This window comes from Urocampus carinirostris, unplaced genomic scaffold (assembly GCF_059441175.1).
Source record: "Urocampus carinirostris isolate Australia breed hairy pipefish unplaced genomic scaffold, RoL_Ucar_1.0 HiC_scaffold_24, whole genome shotgun sequence".
NCBI lineage: Eukaryota > Metazoa > Chordata > Actinopteri > Syngnathiformes > Syngnathidae > Urocampus > Urocampus carinirostris.
In genome coordinates this window covers 327,877-332,500 of record NW_028283131.1, presented here as the reverse complement: position 1 = coordinate 332,500, position 4,624 = coordinate 327,877, and the positions used below count along the sequence as shown (strand labels likewise).

Below are 4,624 nucleotides of genomic sequence, written 5' to 3'. Positions count from 1 at the left end.
ACGCCGAGGCGCCGACCGGGACCTTTACCTGAGGAGGGCGCCGAGCGCCGCCGCCATACGGGCCGCCGCGCGGAGCCGCGCGCGCGGAGCACCTTCTCGGTATGCTAAGTACCAGCCGTACTCACCGGCAGCCGAGAAGCACCTCCGGACGCGCGGACGCGCGACACCGACGGGCGGACGGACACGGAGCGCCGCCCGAGTCTGTATTTGAGGGTACGAAGGGACGGGGGTCCCTGCGAAACCCCAGCCGCGGAGTGGGCGGGGACACGGGTCGCGCGCCACCCGCCGGGCGGACCGGCGGAATGTCGCGGAGGGCCCGAGCCTCGCCCGCGCGGACCGGGTTCTCGCGCCACCCGCCGGACGGACCGGCGGAATGTCGCGGAGGGCCCGGCCCGCGTCCGATCGATTGGAAAGCGCCGCTCAGACAGGCGTGGCCCCGGGGTAAAACCGGGGCCGCAATGTGCGTTCAAAGTGTCGATGATCAATGTGTCCTGCAAATCACATTAGTTCTCGCAGCTAGCTGCGTTCTTCATCGACGCACGAGCCGAGTGATCCACCGCTAAGAGTCGTACGTTTGGGCCCTTTTACGTCCGCCCGGGACGATCGGAGACAAATTCACGACAGGGTTTGTACCGGAGACGAACGCGCCGCGGGTGCCGTTCGGTCGCTCCCGCGAGCGAGCCCCTAACCCGCGGCGCGGTTACCGACGGGCGCGATACGCGCGACGCCGCGACGAGCCGAGCGGGTCGGGCGCGCGGCGCTGAGGCCGGCGCCCGGCGTCTCCCGCTCGGGGCCGCGACGGCGCCCGAGACGTGCGTCGGCCCGGGTAGGTCGGGCGCTCGGCGCTGAGGCCGGCGCCCGGCGTCTCCCGCTCGGGCCTGACACGACTCGGCGACCGGACTCGCCGGGTAGGTCGGGGGCTCGGCGCTGAGGCCGGCCCCCGGCGTCTCCTACCCGGACCCCGGAAGGCCATCCGACTTGGAAGCCCCGCCGCGCCGCGAAGCGACGCTTTGGGTGTTGCTACCCGTCAGCGAGTGGGTTTGGTTTACAAGGGCGGCGCGACCGCGCTGACACCGAGGGGGGACTGGCCCCCGACCCGGCCGCGGCCTGCCCGGACTATGGATGGACAGAGGAGACCGCGGCGGACCGCGCGGAACCGAACCCCCGGTGTCCGGAGCCCCGGGAGGGACTCCGGTGTCCGGGGGCCGGCCCACGCGCGCGCTACGCGGCCCCTCGAGGGCTCCGGCCGACGGACGCGTTTGGCCGGGGAAAAAGGTAGCCGGTGGGAGCACCGTTTCGTCGCCCTGAACCTTCGTCTCGGGCGGGCGTCCCGACGCCGCCGCCATACGGCCGTTGTGATCCGTGCGGGGATCCGCTTGCTCGGCGACCCTCGCCGAGAGCAGCCCCGCGCCGCACGGACACGCGACACCGACGGGCGGACGGACGCCGGGGCGCCGGCCCGAACCGTTACCTTTAAAGGACGGGAGGTCGTCGAGGCGAGTGCCGCCCCGGAAGCGCGCGCCGGAAGCGCGAGAACCGCGCCGAGCTAGGGTCGTCGGCATAGGGGGATTCCCCGGTTACGGGGGTCCCGCGCACGGCCGCCGCCTTTCGCCCGTCGCTGGCGGTCGCCTGTCGTCGCGCCGCGCCGCGCTACTGGGGTCGTCGGACGAGCGCGCTACCCCGCTCGCACGGAGGTAGCGCGACATCGCCCGCCGCCTTTTCTCGCGTCGCGCCGCGCCGCGTGGCGCCCGCCGAACTCGCTCCGACGCGCGGCCCGGGAGTGACCCGCGCCGCGCCCCCCGTCCCGTCCCGTCCCGGTCTACCCTCTTCCTCCGCCTGCGACGACCCGCCGCCCTCGGCGTCTGGCTCGTCGGGGGTGTACCGAGGCGGATCTGCTGCCGCTCGTACGTTAATGATCCTTCTGCAGGTTCACCTACAGAAACCTTGTTACGACTTTTACTTCCTCTAGATAGTCAAGTTCGACCGTCTTCTGGCACACCGCCGGAGCCGGGGCCGGCCCCGGCGGGGACTATCCGAGGACCTCACTAAGCCATCCGATCGGTAGTAGCGACGGGCGGTGTGTACAAAGGGCAGGGACTTAATCAACGCAGGCTAATGACCCGCGCTTACTGGGAATTCCTCGTTGGTGGGAAATAATTGCAATCCCCAGGCCCTGTCACGAGCGGGGTTCATAGGATTACCCGCGCCTGCCGGCGCGGGGATAGACGACGCGCTTATACGCTCAGTGTGGCGCGCGTGCAGCCCCGGACATCTAAGGGCATCACAGACCTGTTATTGCTCATTCTCGTGTGGCTGAGAGCCACTTGTCCCTCTAAGAAGTTTTCTGCCGCCGACCGCGCGGGGGGCCGCGGTACTATTTAGTATGTTTGAGTCTCGTTCGTTATCGGAATTAACCAGACAAATCGCTCCACCAACTACGAACGGCCATGCACCACCACCCACGGTATCGAGAAAGAGCCTTCAATCTGTCAATCCTTTCCGTGTCCGGGCCGGGTGAGGTTTCCCGTGTTGAGTCAAATTAAGCCGCATGCTCCACTCCTGGTGGTGCCCTTCCGTCAATTCCTTTAAGTTTCAGCTTTGCAACAATACTCCCCCCGGAACCCAGACACTTGGTCGGTTTCCCGGGTGCTGCTCGGCGGGTCATGGGAATAACGCCGCCGGATCGCGAGTCGGCATCGTTTATGGTCGGAACTAGGACGGTATCTGATCGTCTTCGAACCTCCGACTTTCGTTCTTGATTAATGAAAACATTCTTGGCAAATGCTTTCGCTCTCGTCCGTCTTGCGCCGGTCCAAGAATTTCACCTCTAGCGGCGCAGTACGAATGCCCCCGGCCGTCCCTCTTAATCATGGCCCCAGTTCATGACAACCCACAAAATAGAACCGGAGTCCTATTCCATTATTCCCAGCTGCGATATGCAGGGGCGGCCGTGTGGCCTGCTTTGAACACTCTAATTTCCTCAAAGTAAACGCTTCGGGCCCCGCGAGTGACACCCAGCGAAGGGCATCACGGGGGCTTTTGCCGAGAGGCAGGGGCTGGGACAGACGGATGCACGCCTCGCGGCGGACCGTCAGCTCGCGTCCCGGGGTCCAACTAGGAGCTTTTTAACTGCAGCAACTTTAAAATACGCTATTGGAGCTGGAATTACCGCGGCTGCTGGCACCAGACTTGCCCTCCAATGGATGCTGGCCGATGGGTTTGTGTTCGGCTCATTCCAATTACGGAGACTCGAACGAGTCCCGTATTGTTATTTTTCGTCACTACCTCCCCGTGTCGGGAGTGGGTAATTTGCGCGCCTGCTGCCTTCCTTGGATGTGGTAGCCGTTTCTCATGCTCCCTCTCCGGAATCGAACCCTGATTCCCCGTTACCCGTGGTCACCATGGTAGGCGCAGAGTCTACCATCGAAAGTTGATAGGGCAGACATTCGAATGAGTCGTCGCCGCCTCGGGTGGGCGAGCGATCGGCACGAGGTTATCCTGAGTCAACACAAAGGGGGGGCCGGGCCGGCGGAACGAGGACCGGCGCGCGCGGAGCCGCCCGCGCCGCTTACGCCCCCGCCCGGAGAGGCGGAGGCCGGACGCGGGGGACGCGCGCGACGGCTGAGCCCCCGCCCGCCGGACACCGCGTGGGTTTTTGTGTCTGATAAATGCACGCGTCCCCGGGGCGAGGCCGGAGCCCCGCCCGCGAGTCGGCGCTCGTTTGCATGTATTAGCTCTGGATTTGCCACAGTTATCCAAGTAACGGTGGAGCGATCAAAGGAACCATAACTGATTTAATGAGCCGTTCGCAGTTTCACTGTACTGGCCATTCGTACTTAGACATGCATGGCTTAATCTTGAAAACAAGCATATGCTACTGGCAGGATCAACCAGAGTGCGTCTGCCGCCGGGGGGGCGCTGCTGGTGGCGGTGCGGCCCTGGTCCGGGACGAGGCTGTGGCTACAGCCGGGCCCGGGGGGCCGCGCGACACTCGTATACGTTCGGACGGGCTGACGAGCGGGTGTCGTGAAACGATGTTTCGCGCGGAGCCCTAGCACGCGTGGCGTCGGGCTCCGCGACGGTCGGACGTCTGGGTGTGGCTCGAGACGGAAGCTCGACCTCGGTTCGTCTTGGTTCTGCCGCCAAAAGGTTCACGCCGAGGCATGGTTTCGCAAGAGGGCCCCGCGAGTGCCAGCCGTGGATCCCGCCTCACTCGTAACTCGTATCGGATTCGTCCGGCCTCACTTTCGTTCGCACATCGGACAGTTATACGTGTGCTTTAGTAGCTTCCGTTCCCTCTTAGTGAGGCCGTCCGTACGTACCGCCCCAGCTCTTTCTGAGGCGGGTATCCACTCGGCTCGGGGGGGCCCAACGTTTGCCTAGTATCCTCGGCGCTGGAGCTTGACCCGCAAAGCCGGAGGAGCCGCACGCCCGAACACCGGCTTGCGCCGGCCGACGTGGGCCCTCCGAGGCGGGTCTCGTGTGCCAATCGCTCAGTTGGGGAACCGGCAGGCCCGTGGGCCGACGCCGGCTCACCCGGGGGTGAAGGGTGCTTCGATGGAGGCCCCCTGTCAGCCTCCGCGGAAGTCCGGCTTCAATACTTTAAAGTTTGAAAAACTTAGAC

At 65.5% G+C, this 4,624-nt stretch overlaps 2 non-coding genes across 2 annotated transcripts; both read right to left on the bottom strand.

Annotated features, from left to right (window-relative positions):
* Positions 1-414: 414 nt before the first annotated feature.
* On the bottom strand, positions 415-568 carry LOC148345841 (5.8S ribosomal RNA). The gene has a single exon (XR_015848407.1). It is a non-coding gene; the product is annotated as a 5.8S ribosomal RNA (ribosomal RNA).
* Positions 569-1,910: 1,342 nt separating this feature from the next.
* LOC148345840 (18S ribosomal RNA) lies at positions 1,911-3,897 on the bottom strand. Its single transcript, XR_015848427.1, has one exon. It is a non-coding gene; the product is annotated as an 18S ribosomal RNA (ribosomal RNA).
* Between the last annotated feature and the right edge of the window lie 727 nt (positions 3,898-4,624).